This window comes from Caloenas nicobarica, chromosome 6, assembly GCF_036013445.1.
Source record: "Caloenas nicobarica isolate bCalNic1 chromosome 6, bCalNic1.hap1, whole genome shotgun sequence".
Lineage (NCBI taxonomy): Eukaryota > Metazoa > Chordata > Aves > Columbiformes > Columbidae > Caloenas > Caloenas nicobarica.
Window position 1 is genome coordinate 2,184,033 of NC_088250.1, and position 14,486 is coordinate 2,198,518.

A 14,486-nucleotide genomic window follows, 5' to 3' on the forward strand; every position below is an offset into this window, starting at 1 on the left:
TGCCGTTACAGGTAGCTCGCCCGTCACGCGCGACTCGGAGTCTCTGAGGCCTGCTGGAAGCGACCGCCTCTCTAAAAGTGTAATATTCAATCACAAGATTAAATGAAAATCAAGCCAAAACCCCTTCTTTGAGCCCTCACAAAAAAAAAAAAACAACCCCACGTGCTCGGAATTTCAAAGGGTCCTTATAGGATCTGTCATCTCGGTGTTTATAAATATACGTTATTCCTATAGGACTTGAGCACCAGCACTGATGTTAATAAGGCCGCTCCCGTTGTGTAACCCTCTCCTTTCGTACGTCTGTGAGTATCGTCGCTTCTGTTATGGCACAAGTCTTCGCCTTGGCTTCCATAAAACCAGGATCAGCCCCTAAAGCTGGTCTGAATCCCCAGCGGTTGATCCTTTCCAGGCAGAACAGAAGAAAAAAACAATTTCTGAAATGGTTTGGAAAGGCATAAGATTTTTTTGTACGAGGTAGAATTTTTTTACCTCTCTGCAGAACTGGCCAAAAACTTTCAGACGTCGTAACTTTCTGCCAGAAAATTTTGATTCGTGAGATGGAAACATTCCATGACAATATATCAATTTCCTTTAGTATTTAATAAAAACATCAAGATGACTTAAATATTGTACTTTACTGAAACAGTTTAACATGGATATTCTTCAGTGAGTTTACCATAAAAGTTAAAAAATGCACATTCAGTTAATAATAGCAGGGCAAAAAGTTTGATGGTAAATGGAAGATATGGGGAAGAAAACAGTGTGTCTCTGCTCAGCGGTTTAATGCAGTTAATTAATCCACTTTAAATCAGTTCAGATTAATGTCCTGAGTGACCCCATGTAGACAAACCCTCAGAGGACTCAAGGTCCCATTGTGTCGAGCAGGGGAAGGACTGAGCAGTAAATGTTTGCCCTACTGTAAGATTAGGACCAATCTAGAATTGTAAACAGCTGCTCCTTAAAGGGAAGAGACAAAGAATATTTGGATATCACTCCAAAACGTGGATGAACTATTGATTTAATCGTCTTACAATGACGATGGAGACATAAAATGATGGGATTGTGTCGGGCTGATTGGCTTTTTGAACAAGAGAGCAGATCTGAGAGGCAGCGCCTGGGTTTGTTATTTTCTATCGTATGCAGGGCAGCGTGTGCGCTAATGAGGAAATACCTTCCTAGTGAAAACCCAGGTGGAAGTGGCTAATGAACTGCTAATGAGGCAAGCCAGCCAGAGGACAGAAGTTAAACTTTGCTAATTGCTGAAGAGACAGAAGGAGGATGCCAAGTGCTGCTGGGTGAAGGCGCTTGGGCTTGCGGGCTCGCAGAGAAAATTTCTCTCGTTAGTGAAGTGTCTGTGGCTGCAGGACAGAGGCAGAGCTCTGTCCGTCTGTCTGTCTGGCAGCGGGAAGATGCCGTCTGAGCGCAGATGGATCCAGAGGTTCCCAGCGCATCCGATACCGGGCATCGGGTACAGCACTGCTCTCAAAGCCACACGCCGTTCATGATGACAATAAACATTTCATCGTTTTAGAAGTCAGTTTCCAACCATCCCATTTGTTAAATGAAGCCTCAGCATAAAAAGTGAGATTTTTTTTTTTTTTTTTTTTAAAAAAAAAGCAGATTTCATCCTCACTTGGGGCTCGTGGTGTCCCAGCGCCTGCTGCTTGTTGGTTCCATCTGCTGGTGACATTTTGGAAACGCAAGAGACCAGAAATCTCTGGAGCAGAAGTTGACTCTGGAGCGCTTCTAAATCTCATTCAGCATAGCGAAGCCTGCAGGTATGTGGAAAACTAGGCTTAGTTTCCAAGTCATTGCTGCATCTGAAAAAATCCTGCTGTAAATAAGTGAGATGATGCTGCCTGCGGTAGGAAACTGCCTTCGTCAGCCTGGGCTTAGGTAAACCAGGGAATAAAGCTCGCTCATAGTGAGCTCGTCATGTTGTAGACAAATAAGCCCCATTCCCCCTCTTCGGAATCCAAATGTCACAAAAAGGAACCAAAAACCCGCTCGGTGTGTTGGGCGCTCCCTCCAGTATTCCCAGTTTGGCAGAAGCACTCACTTAATGTCCCGGGCTGCTATTCCTAATCCTCTCCTGCCCTTGACCCCCGCTGTCTGGATTCAAACTTGTAACCATTAATGGGGCTGGATCAAAACACTGGCCTTCTGGTGTCACCGACGGCGTTTAGAGGGGATTTAAACTCCCGGCTTTTCAGCACGCTGAAATGAACACAGCAGTAGATTAATGCCAGGATTTGAGCTCACACAGCGTGAGAGCTTTCAAAAATAGTGTTAACAGAGCTACAACCGCCGCTTTCAGGGGAGGCAAAATGAGGGGAACAGAAGGAATGAACAAACACGGGGCAGAGCCGTGTGGCTGTGAGCCCGGGAGCCGGGAGAGGGGCTGGGACCGGGGCAGGAGCTCGCACAACCCGTCACCTTCTGCAGGAGCCGCTTGAGCAGCCGGGGCTGGGGCAAAACCCTGGGCCGTGGGGAATTCCCCACGCGAGAGAGGGGAGATGGGGGCTGGCCGTGGGGTCCGGCACAGCCCGCGGCTCTGGCGAACCGCAGGCAATGGGCACGAGGCACCCTGCTGAACGTCTTTGCGCAGGAAGGCAGAGGGGCCCGGGGTGAGCAGGTCATACAATTGCAGAATCATTTTGGTTGGAAGGGACGCTCAAGATATTGAGTCCACCCCTGGCACTGCCCCGTGTCCCTGCGAACCTCATCTCCGTCTGTCCGACCCCTCCAGGGATGGTGACTCCAGCACTGCCCTGGGCAGCCTGTTCCAATGCCCCACAGCCCTTTGGGGAAGAAATTGTTCCCCAGATCCAACCCCGTCCGTGCTGCCCCCTCCTTTCGGTCATTGCAGAGATGCTCCTTTGGACATCTCGTCAGTGCCGTTGCCCATGGAGGGGACAGGGGAGCTGCTCTTGCTCCAGCTGCCCAGTGATGGGCTCCCAGACCCCCAGCCCACCCCGCATCTCTGCAGCAGCGTGTGCTTGAGCCCACAGGAGTGACAGGAAAACATGTAAAAGCTTCTTCCAGCTTTCATTTCAAAGATTCCCACCAGCCCACCTGGCCCAGGAGCCCTTCCAGTAACCACCCCAGTCTGGGCTGAGCTTGCGCTGCTGAATCCAGTGGGAGTTTTGCCATCAGCTTCAAGGAGAATGGGATCACACCTCGGTGCTTTGTTTTGCCCGTGTTCATTCCTTGCCTCAGGCAGGAAAATGTTTGTTTATTTGCTGCCTGCGTTCCCTGCAAACATCAATGGGACTGGCTAAAAGCATTCAAGCCATCAGATTTGGGGAAGCTGCTCCAAAGTTTGTTTGCTTTCTCTGAATCATCCCCGGCGCTCAGATTTGCAGGACTGGGCTGGAAATAACCTCAAGAGAGGTTTTCTCGGGCAGACTCTGCAGGTGTGCTCCAGGGAAATGCCAGCAGCAGGTGAATGGCAAACAGCTGGGAACAAAGAGACTCATTCGCTTTCTCACCAGCAGCCCCGTCAAAAACTGACTTGATTTAGTTCATGACTAGGGCGAACCGTCCGGTCTCATATGACTAACCTTGTTCTATCCAGACTGGTTTGTAGAATCAGGTGTGAGGTTCTGCCCCAGCCAAAGGCAGCAGCACCCCGGGATCCCAGCACAGGTCAGCCCTGTCCCCCTTGGGGAAAATTGCTATGGAGCCTCAGAGCAACTCAGACTTGAAAACTGCTTGCGGTGACCAGACTTGTCCTTACTGGAGCTGTAGCCTGTCCCTCTATATAGCATAGAGATACCTAATCGTCGTTGCGAAGGGGTTTTGGCTTTGTATGAGGAGATGACCGGCATAACAAAAATGACTTTGTGATGATGGGTTTGTCTCAGGCACAAGCGTTTCTTTCCTTCCCAACTTGGAGACTACCCAGCCAAGCCTTCGACAACTGGAGGAGAAAGTGCTTCCTCCAGCTGGCTGCTCCGCGCCTCCCTCTCCAAATTAAACTTGCTGCGGACGGCGACACATTCCCATTTCACGCTGGCTTGATTAATGTGTCTCAGCTAATTGTCTGGAGGATTCCAGCCCTTCGGGCTGCGAGACCAGGTTATTGTTCAGCCCATCGCGGCTGCCATGTGAAAACGGGGGCTGGTTAGTGTTCATGCACCGGAATCAAAGGAGGGGCATCTTGGACCGGGTCACAGAGCAACACCCACTTCTTTGAAAAGATGTTACTATGCTCTACTAAACCCGTAAACCTCTTGCTCAAAGCCTGTCTTCTCCCCCTGCTCTTTTTTCCCCCCTCTCAGATAGGCGGGCCAGGGAGAGAGAATGGCTGGATTCCAGACGGGTGCATTTCACATTCGAGGGTTTTTAATATTTCACTTTTATATTTCGCTTACAGAACAATCCTGCTGAGAGGCTGAGAATCAGTGCTCATCATTTCCCCCTCACTGACGCTTGAATATATTTTCCCGAGAGAAAACATTAAACAAAAAAGCAAAAGAGAGGAAGGGAGAGAGAGGGGGAGAAGGGAGAGTGACTGAGCTGGCTTTTCAAAGCGCCCTTCTCAACCTGCCCACATCAAAATAAGAGACAACTGGCCCTTTGAAGTCCAGGACACAGACTTCCCTACCAGCCCATGTGGAAATAAAAGAAGCCAGCTTTATAAATCACACGGATGTCTCACCTTACCCACATCAAAATCAGGGACAGTGACCTTTAAAACTGAGGTTTAAGGCCCCCCCAAACCAATCCCCATGAAAATAAGGAGAGTTCAGATCAACTGTGTCTCCAGGTACCTGTCACCTTCTCCAGTCTGAACCAGGACACGTCGACCCTTTGCACCGAGTGGGGACAAACCCCGTTGTCATTGCGTATCTTCCATCGGGGACATTGCTCAGGGAGGTGACTTCGTACCCTGGGCCAGTCCAGCCTTGTTGTAGGTCCGTATTTACGAAGAGTTCACAGCGTGTGATGTGCTATTATAGATCAGTACCGCTAACTCCAGGCATTCGAAACTTACCATCCAGAAGACCCAGAAAATGATCAGATTTCCTTAAAAAATTGTGAAATTTTAACGTGAAAAATGTGTTGTGGTTTTTTTTTATTTGCCTTCTCTTCTCCAACATTTGATCTGTCTTACACTTTGCGTGTGATAGGCATTTCCTTCAAATGAAAGCTGGGATCCACAGTGTGGGGAACTTGACCCCACAGAAACTTGCGAGAACGTTGCAAGAAAACAGACATCAGTAAAAAACAAAGAACTGTAGAGGTTTCTGGTGAGCCGTGGGCATCAGTCCTGCAGGCACCGACATGGGGCGATCCAGGGCAGCTCAGCACGGCCCCTCTCTTTGGGGAGGAATTTCAGAAAATGGTGATTTGTGCGCTCTTGTTCTTTGCTACGGAAGGGTTCCAGCAAAGGCTGAAATATTGCTGAGGTGAGGTGTGAAAGCATCCAGGGCACCAAGCACTGAATGCCATGTGAACATGGATCTATAGTTACCTTTTCTGAGTCATTTACTTACAAAAGATGCGATTCCAACCCATGAATTTGGATCTATTTTTGAATTTCCAAGGTAATGGGGCAGGTGATTTTCTCTTTTATTTTCTTTCTTCTCTTCTCTCTTCTCTCTTCTCTTCTCTTCTCTTCTCTTCTCTTCTCTTCTCTTCTCTTCTCTTCTCTTCTCTTCTCGTTGCTCTCCTCTCCTCTCCTCTCCTCTCCTCTCCTCTCCTCTTCTCTTCTCTTCTCCTCTCCTCTGTTCTCCTCTGTTCTCCTCTCTCCTCTCCTCTCCTCTCCTCCCTTCTCCTCTCCTCTTCTTCTCTTCTTGCTTTTCACTCTATTTTTTTTAATCCCTTTTTTCTTTTTTTCTTCCCTTCCCTTCCCTTCCCTTCCCTTCCCTTCCCTTCCCTTCCCTTCCCTTCCCTCCCCATCTTTTCTTGTCTTTTTCTTTTTTCCCCTTGGACCTTTAATGAGTTCCCTTGTCAAATCAGACAACGAGTGATATTTACTTAATGGAAATTAATTATACTCCGGGGATTGTTTTCTGTGTTGTGTATCCACCCTAATTCCAGCTGTTACCTCGCGGGTCCGCGGCATCAGACGGAGCAAAACAGCCTCTGCTGGGCTGCCCAAGCAGGCGCTTTCCCAACCAAACGACTGTGATTCTATCTATCTATACGGTGTTTGACCAACAGCCCTCCGTGGGGTGACACGTGGGGTGACACAGACTGTGCACACACATGCAAAGGGTCACTAAACGAGCGCCGGGGGCTCCGGCATTAGTACATGAAAGGAACTGACTGTTAGAAAACAGTAGGAATCCCTGTTCTGAACCTCACGCTAGACAAAAACATCTCCAGTTCGGCATCGAAAGCCTCTAAGGAGCTTTGAAATCCTGGCCTAACACAGAGCCCCATTCCAGGCTGTATAATAACATAAAACCTTCTGAAAGGCACTAATTATTTCACGGCTCTTAAAGCTTCCTCATGATTTTTAAATACGTTGCGGGGGGGGGTGTGCCTTCTCTAGCACAAATCCTATTAATCACGGTATTAGTTATAATACCGGAGAAATGATGATAGGGCTCTAACCCTCCAAGTGCAAAACCCCAGGAAATGTCTCCGGAGGTTTCGGAGCCATAAGGGGAAGGATGCTCCTCATCCACACCGTGCCTGGCTCTGAACCCTCTTCATTGCACAAGTAGGGGTCTTTTTTTTTTTTGGAGGCGGGGGTCAATAATTCTTTTTTTTTTTGCTCTCTATGAAAGAGAAATTCAGCATTTATTTAAACAGACTGAACTCAAGCCTAAGAACTGGACCCGCTGGTCCATGTTTTTATCACGTTCTCACCAAAAGCAGAGAGGAAAACCCTGCCAGGCAGGAGCGGTTCTGGATGAAGGGACTAAGGAAAAAATCTGCCGTACTTGAGGCTACGACGTCCTTTCTCACCACTTCCCAAATGTCATTTTTCTGACATTTCGAAAACCCACATTTGGGAAACGTAATTCGCACTTTCCGCGATGCCAAAGCATGAGACGGAACGTTCCAAGTTACGATGAAGAAGGATCTCTGGAAAAACCTCAGGGTCTTGCCATTTTCAAGGTAGTTCAAGAGCAGTGTTAGTGCTCCTTTGTGGGAATATGGTGTGCGATATCCCGCAGGCAGTGAGGGGTTTAACAAGAACCAGGAGAATTTGCAGTACCTGCACACCTTTTATGCCTTCTTCAATTCGATGTCACTTTAATTGGCTTTACATTTTTGATGAGACGACAAGCATCAAAGGAAAGTTTGATGTTGATTTACTCCCGCGTCTGTAAGAGAGTCGCCCAGTATAAAAGAGGGGACAAAGCCTGCTATGAACATGGCAGATTGGACCAAATTATTTCTGCTCCTCACAGGACCTGTGCTTAGGACTTCAAAATTAAATAGGAGACTGGAGCAACGGATCTTTTCTCTCCCATTTCAGGGTATATTTTACTCGCCGCCTGGATCTTCACCAGCTGTTCATGAGCACCAGAAGTTCCTGCAAATATTGGCTGGCCGGGGATCATTTTAACAAACACACAGCCTGCACTCCTCCGAGAAACCAAGGTAGAAACTCATTCACATACATGACATATAGAACGTGATTGTTGGGATGGGCGGGAGAGAAAGGAAGAGATAATAGTTGTGGCAGAAGCCTGTGGAATACTGGGTTGTTTTCCATGAGAAAAAGGTGCAAAATTGGAGTGATAACAGTAGGAAAGATAAACAGGGAGTTACTACACAGTATATTGGCTTGAAGGATACATGAGATATGATTTTTCCTTCAGAAGCAATTAACTGTTCACTGGCAAACTGAAGGCAAGTTTCCATAGCACAAAGAACTCGATGACAACAGCAGGTTAACGTATTCTTAGTTTTATGCCATCTCCTGCTCCGCACTTGTGCCGAAGCAAACCAGCCAGCTTGAATAAAACACCCAACCCTGTGAAAAATGCTTAATTTTACCGAGGTGTCTCTAATACAGACAGAACCATCAGAGCAACCACAACTGCTGGGAAGGAAAGTGGTTTTTTCCTCAGCTGACCTGCTGCCTTCAAACCTGCTTGATGCTGGATGGATTCATCAGGGGCAATCAGGACCGTCCCTAACTCTCTGTGTTCCCAGATGAAATATACTTTTCTTTACAAAAAAAAAAAAAAAAAAAAAGGCCAGAAGCAGCTAGAGCAACTGGTGTATGGGCAGCTCCCTCCTCTCCAGGTATTTTCATCTATCTGTGCAAACAGGACTTTGTAAACTAGTGCTATTCATCATATTACCCTTGAGGCCTCAACTTTGCTTCTGAGATACGGGACGGACACTTACTGCTCTGACAGCATCATCAGGATCCTTCTGTTAATGAGGTGATTCACAAACTTTTAAATATTTCTAAAGATTCAGCATGTGCCAGACACGCAGGCGAAGCAAGACAGTGACTGCTAAAGGAACAGGAGAGGTATAACTGGTTATAAGGGTATTTAGTTCCAGTTCCACGTTAAACAGCTGCACGGGAGCTCCTACCTGGGGAGATTCCTGTGATTTTTTTTTTTTTTAACGGAAGATTATCCGGGGAAAGCCTGGCTGAGAAGACGACATGACTTCAGGCACTCCTGATGTTAGCAGCTACTAGCGCAGCATGTGCATAAAGCATTTGGTGTTTAAAAAACCAGAAAAAAGTCTTTCTGATACGCAGTGTAATCACCCTGAAATGTTAGTCTCCCTGAAATCCCTTAATTGAATCTTCTCGAGTCCCGGAGAGATAGTGAGGGAGAAAGAGAGAGAAAAAAAGATATGGAGAGATTAAAGCAGCTTTTCTAGTTAGTCCAAGAGCGAACGAGTCTCCTTCTATTTCTGTTTCTTCATCTATTCAAGGCCTTTTTCATTCCCCACGTGCCTCCCACTGACAGCATTGCTGCTCAAGCACACCATGCGTGAATTGCCATAATGTTTTATTTTGTTATAATTGGTTTCGTTAAACCAAGGCTTTAATACCCACTGTCTCATGCCATTACCGAGGGCATTCTGACCTGCCTTCATGGAAACTGCAGCATCCAAAAGACATAGTTTGAGGGGTTTTTTTCCCTTTCTTCCCAATAGACAAGTAGCACCTGTGTGAATTCACATTATTTCCTAATAGACAAAAATTGAACTTAAATGCAGTGTACATCATGATAACAAATGACTCTTGTTGGAGGAAGTTGCTGAACAGAGCTCACTGAAGTACTCTCTATTCTCTCAGCGTGACTCGGGGCGCACTCTTGGAATGTTGTTATTATAAGAGGTGTTATAACAAAGGTGCCTGTGGAGTGCACGTGGTTGGGCAGGATGGAGCATTCTGCGCTGATAGAGCCGCTCTGGACGGGATCCTTGTGCACCGCTCTGGCGCCGCTGTTCCTCGCACCAGAGCGCACGTACGCAGCCGATACGTTGGTTTCGCACGGGCAGAAAGGCCGGGCTTTCTGTGCACAGCCAGGCTTTGCACGGGAAAAAAAAACAGGCTCATACCAGCATCTGCCCATAGAAACCCTCCCGTCTGGCAGCTCCTCAGGCTCAGCGGACACTCCTGAGGACGGTCTGGAGGGGAGACGACAGGGCTGTTTAGACTGGCTTAGCAGCTGGAAGCCATTAGAATTAAGCAAGGTTTTCCTCCCATGGAGAAGTCTTCAAGCAGTTCAATGAGCAGCAGAACAGACCAAGAACTCCCGTGTCCTCCAGGCCGAGGGGATGGGAGTCCCCACAGATCTCCTGAGAAGACCTGGAGCTGTACGGTTTGTGAACTTACCCAGCCCTGGTCTTGCACGTCCTGCAGCCTCTGGCTCTGCAGACGATTCAGAAAAGCCCCGGTGCGACAGGATCAGGGAGAAAATTACCTGGTCTGAAGCAAGGGTGGCACAGGTATCAAAAAATAAGTGCATTAAGCAAAGGTGTTCTGTTGCAAGACCCGAAAATTCTTCATAAATGTTACCAAATGAGATGCACACATCTCATGAATATAATCAGATGAGGTTTCTATAAATCCATAGCTGAGATGTAGCGACATCATTCCCCAAAAGCCACAAACCCAGCAGTACAAAACTCCTGCACATTTTCTGCTCGCGGGTGTTAATTCCTCTGCTGTAGCTTGGTTGACTTAGTTCACATGAAGATGACTTTTCCCTAGGGACCCCAGGCGCTGTGAAATTGGTCAGTACCAGCTCTTTAAATGGGAAGAATAACCTGTAGCTCCAAGCAACAGATCAGGAGGACAGGACCAGAGTGTCGGCGCTTCAGAGGAGCGCGGATGTCTGTCTGGAGGTGGATTTGGCACGAGCAAGGCCTGGGGGAAAAAGGAAAAAAAAGCCTGCTGTGTTAGGACAGAACCTGGACGAGCGTAGATGATAATAATTGGAAACAGGACATTATTTTCTCTTGGATCACAGGATCACAGGATGTCAGGGGTTGGAAGGGACCTCAAAGCTCACCCAGTGCAATCCCCCCGCCGGAGCAGGAACACCCAGCTGAGGTTACACAGAAGGTGTCCAGGCGGGTTGGAATGTCTGCAGAGAAGGAGACTCCACAACCTCCCTGGGCAGCCTGGGCCAGGCTCTGGCACCCTCACCATGAAGAAGTTTCTTCTCATCTTTAAGTGGAACCTCCTGTGTTCCAGTTTGCACCCATTGCCCCTTGTCCTGTCACTGGTTGTCACCCAGAAGAGCCTGGCTCCATCCTCCTGACACCCACCCTCTATATATTTATAAACATTGATGAGGATCTTTAAACACAAGCAATCCCGACGCAGTTTACAAACAACTGACGAAGAACGCGTGTCTGGAATATCCCCCTGGAGCAGATCAGATGGATCAATATGCCGTGTTTGTGGGGTCTGACCATTTGTGTAGCTGTCCCAAACCAACGCCAAGAAGGCCTGTTGGTTCGCCGCGTTGCTGTGGGCCCTGCGTTATTTTCCGAAGAGAGAGGGCTTGATTCCCAGTTCTCTGAACTGGTTTTACGTGGCGGCAATCGCCCTGACTTCCATGAGGTTAATCCCCACGCCTTTCGGTATAAAGGCAATAAATAAAGACAGTGTGGGCTGCGGATACGGATCTACACACGCGGTACGGGTTCGGTCTGAGCAGACGGACCAGCGGCATCCAGACTGGGACTCACAGAGTCACCTAATCTGAGCTCAGCAAGGCCAGCGCAGCAAGTCCCGGGCTTTCAAACCCCGGTGAAGAATGTGCTGCTGGTGGATGTGAGCCAGGCCGCGCAAAAAAGCCAACAGGAAACCAAAATGATCTTGTGTGACACGTTAACTCTGAACTGGAGGAGAACTCCTGGACCAAAGCGGAGGCAAAACCAGTCGAAGTTCCCCAAAATGAGCCGAGCGGGCTGAGGAGAACCGCGGTGGGAATGACTGCCCTGCAGCTGCTGAGGTTTTCGGGGGGAATATTTGGCCGTGAGGGCAGTTATAGTGCAGTCCCTGAGTCCGTGTTTTGGAAACGTAACTCTTCCTTAGAAATGGACTGCTGATAATCAGGAGCAAGCAGGACTTGCCAAAACACAGGCCTGGCTTTCAGAACAGCAGATATTGCAATTTCAGTGCTCCAGGCAGACAAAGCATGGCAAAAGTAATCAGACTCCACCAGAGAAAAGATATTTTTCACCAGAAGCTTGATCTGAAGAGGAGGAAAAACAGTGACCCCCATAGGTCACTTTTGTAGCAGGAAAAGTGTCCCTGCAATATTCTGTATACTTGTATCGTATTCGATAAGAATCGCTCAAAGGGAAAACAAACATTTGCCACCAAAACGAAGCAAGCTCGCTGGCCCTGCCGAGGGAGCGGCAAATCGTCCTGCTGTTCGGTTCCTGCCGACACGGGGGATTTGGGACAGGAAAGCGGAGCAGCTGGCGGGTGTCACTCACAGAACGGCCAGGGAGCGCGTTACTCCACGGGCTTTACTCCGACTAGTAGCGGAGCCCTTGAGATCTGTGCCAGAATTGCAACACGGCATCTCGGACACATCCGAGCGTAAAGGATGTTTAAAATCTGGGGCCCCAGGAAACTTCATTAGAATTGGTGTTGCTTAACAACTGCCTGGAAAAAAAAAGATGTGAACAAGGTGGCAACATTTGAAGATGGCAGAAGTGTTTAGATTCGCCACGATAAGAAGTGACAGCGAGGAACTTCAGAGAGACCTGACAAAGCCAGATGAATGGGCTGTTGGAGAAGATTCCAAGTTATTGTTGACAGCTGTGATACCAATTGACTGAAGCTGCTCAGGAAAGGGACCCAGGCATGAAACCTCGCGTCAGCGTGCAGCAACAGTCCTGAAAGCTAATTAAATGTGAAGAGGCGTACAAAGGGGAGTAGGAGACTGTTACAACATCAATCTGTAAAGGACGGGTACGTCTGCAGCTCTGCTCAGGTCCCGTCAACCAGCCCCAAAGAGCTGTGGTAGAAACAAAAGTGATTTAAGTGACTGTAAATATGAAGGTGGTTCCCAGAGGAGAAAGTGAGGTTTGAGGATTTTTAATTAGAGAAATGAATAATGTATTCTAATGATAAGAGGATACAAGTCTGCTTTGCCATGCCACAGTTCCAAAAGCTGAATGTCTTTATTCAGGCTCTGAGAATGGGAAGAGGGACTAACCGAAAAAAGGCTTTGGAGACTGAGAGGAAGGTTGTTCCATCTTTATCAAAGGCGGCTTCTATCCAAAGCGGTCGTCCTGTATGGAAAAAATAAACATTAGTAAGCACTTCACAGTGCCCATACGTGTTCTGCGTCATACGCAGAAAGGCCAGAGCGAGGCTGCCTGGCTGGGAAGCAGGATGTCACCAAGGAAAATCAATAATTGCACGGAAGGATCGCAACTTGTCTCTTTGTACGTGTCTCATAACGCAGTAAATTCGTTGTGTATCTGACACAGAACAGCCTCAGGGCTGCTCCAGACTCCCCTTTCCCTGCAGATTACAGCCAGGTTAGTTTAGGGCTACAAATTTCACTCAGATAAGGCACAGGTGTGTGATCTTGTTTCTGCTGAATTAGCTGGGGCACACAATGCAGAGCTCGGGCCGGCTGTGGGAGACCAAATGAGTTTTGGTCCTGGATAAATGCTGCTTTGCTTGTTTGTTTGTTTGTTGTTGGTTTGTGTTTTGTTTTGTTTTTCCAAACGACCTGCAAAAGCTACTTGAAGAGTTTCATGCTGGCAAAGCACATGTGTGCTGCAGCATCCTGGGCTGCCAGCAATGACACACAACGTGTCTCCCGTGTTGTTGTCCTCATGCAATTAAAATGTCTCCTTTTTCTCCTTTGCTCCTGCTCATGCCCCCACCTGTAATAACTGGCGTGAGGTCTCTGCCCCAAGCAGGCTTGTGATTGCTGCAGTTTTTCTCTGAAAAGCTGACACACCACGATCCAAACTCACCCTGGAGCAGCTCCGTTGATTCCAGCTCGTTTGGCACACGCCCTCTGAAAACAGCAGAGACTTTTTCATAACTAAAGAGAGAGAATTGAGCAATAAATCTAAACTTTCTGCTCTTAAAAACTCCTTTCGGTTAAGCAAGTCTCAGTGTAATATGTCAGGTAATGAAGTGCTACGTTTCGTGCAGGAACAGACCTCGACCTCTCCCTGTGTCCGCAGCAGTTGCTGTTCTGTACGCTTCACTGGGTTTGGTGTCTAAGAATAACCATCTTCCCTTAGCAAAAGGATTTTTTAAGCACGCTGGGAAGGCAGGAACAATTTCTGTGTCTCATTGCAACCCAAGTTCCCGGCCTTGGCACGGCCAGGAGGAGCTGATGTACCTGGACGGCTCCATCTCTTTCACGTTATTTTCTCCTGCAGCCCCCAGTGGGATACAATTTGCTAAATATCACGGGCTTTAGCCTCCTGTTTATTTTGCACGTATCGTTTGAGCCGTCACAACACAGCAGTGATTGGGATGTGCTGTCCTGGCACAAGAAGGGTCGTCTGGATGCAACACGCTGGGCAATAAACCAGCGACACAAGCATTGTTTGCACGCCTGTGCAAAGTTCCTTGTTGCGGAAAATATTTGTTATTGTTACGACCATATTGATAAAGATGGACTTTAAAAATATGTTCAATGCTTGCATTTTAAAGGAGCGGAGAGATAAATGCACAAGTGGACAAAATAAAACGACACAGTTCATGCCGAGATTATCGGGTAGGTTCCGAGTCAAAGGCTAGAGGGGAACTTCTCTGTTGCAAAGAGAAAATGTCGATTTTTTGCTAGTTAGGGCTGGTAAATGAAGCAAGTGTGGTAATAACCGGTGGCCCTGAAAACAAAATAAGCGTCCATTTCAGCGAGCAGAGGAAACGCTGCAATAGAAATGTGTAACTCTTATCCTGTGAAGGTGTAGGAGTTTGCACAGCAGAGCCTGTCCCTGTCCGCAGAACCGAAGTCTCGAAAGGGAAGGAGCGGGTGAGGTCAGGACAGGTCTGCCCGCTGCTGACGCGATGTCAACAGTGCACTTTACAGAACATACATAGA